Source organism: Pteropus medius, unplaced genomic scaffold, assembly GCF_902729225.1.
Source record: "Pteropus medius unplaced genomic scaffold, Ma_sr-lr_union100, whole genome shotgun sequence".
Classification (NCBI taxonomy): Eukaryota; Metazoa; Chordata; class Mammalia; order Chiroptera; family Pteropodidae; genus Pteropus; species Pteropus medius.
The window spans coordinates 4549640-4551190 of record NW_024340693.1 but is presented as its reverse complement, the minus strand read 5'-3'; positions in this window follow the sequence as shown (position 1 = coordinate 4551190).

The window sequence follows — 1551 nt, the reverse complement described above, 5'->3', positions numbered from 1 at the left end:
TGTACGTACACGTACCACAACTACATGCACGCACACACATACACCACACGTATGTATACATGCCACACATCTATACACCGTACGTGTACATACATACCACATACACTTACATGCCACACGCGTACGTGCACCACACACACATACACACCACACACACTGCCCAACCTCCAGCCCGGCAGCCCCAAGCCTGCCGCGACATAAACAGCCCTGCGGTTGGCACGCGTCTGCTCCCCACGGCCATCTGCTCGGCGCCCCGCTGCACCCCACCCTGTCTGCAGACGAGCGCCCTTCCCTCAGGCCACAGGTCTAAGTGGATTTCCGGCTCTGAAGTCTGGCTTGCATTTTTCTACTAAATATATCATTCCTGTCTTTGTTTTTTTTTGTTTTGTTTTGTGTTTTTTTTTCCAATTTTCTGAGCTCCTGGGTCATATGTTCGCATCCATCATCTCAGCCAGCTGCTGTCAGTCCCCTTTGTCACTGGTCTCTGCACACAGATCAGCACACAGACACAGCCTGGGTTTCCTGGCCACTGCGGCACCCCAGTTCCTCCTCAGACACGTCCCTTCTCAAGGAGTCCAAGGAGTGTCCGGGACCTTGGTGGCTCCACAGGGCCCGTCCCCTCCCCCGCTCCTGCTCCAGCTTCTACCAAGCCCTGCCACCCACGCTCTGGAGGTCACGAAGTGGCCCACGCTGTGCAGCTCACAGGACACGGCCCCTGCCGCGGCCACCGCAGACAGTGCCTCTGGGGACGTGTTCCCAGCTGTCTGCACAGAGCTGTCCCTGCGGAGGGCAGAGACTCTGGTGCCCAGGGCCACCCTCCCCCGTTCCCCCCAATAGAAGCCGCAGGACCTGCTGGCTCTGTCCCAGCTCCCTGTGTCACCTCCACAGGCACCCTCTCATCGCGAGTGCCCCTGCGGCCTGGGATTGCGGGACAGGCAAGGCAGCTTCTGCTGCACTGGGGCCTCGCAGCACAGTGCCTGCTGCGTGGGATATGGGCCCCCGGGGCCTGGCCTGGAGAAGCTCCAAGGAGGTCAGCCCCCTCCCTCTCGAGTCTGTTTCATGTGCAACTGCCCCTAGCCTTTAACACAGTGACTCCTAAGGGTGAGGGGTGGCATCTGGGAGGCAAGAGCATGAGCGAGGGAAGAGAGGACATGCGGGAAGGCCAGGGAGGCCCCCGCGCCAGTTCCGGCCCCACGCCATGACGGCACTCGTCTCTGTGAGGGGACCGACCTGCCGGGGAGGCAGGGTCCCGAGGCCCAAGGGCTCACGAGGAGCCGCCCAGGGCCCGCCCTCTGTCGCCCCATGTGCCAGCCTCCTGAGCGCTTTGCGGATGAGGATCCTGAGGCCCAGACAGGACAGCTTGCCTCGGGCCACTGAGGTGTCCCCACCCCCAAACCCCATGCTCTGTCATTGAACTGAAGCTTCCTCAAGACCAGGAGCTGGCCCGGAAGGGAGCGGGCGGCCCAGGAACCCCGGAGGCCGGGAGAACATTCGGGAAAGGTGGTGCCTTCCCCAAGAGGAGAGCGCTGGCCCCTTGCGGGGTCTGTGACT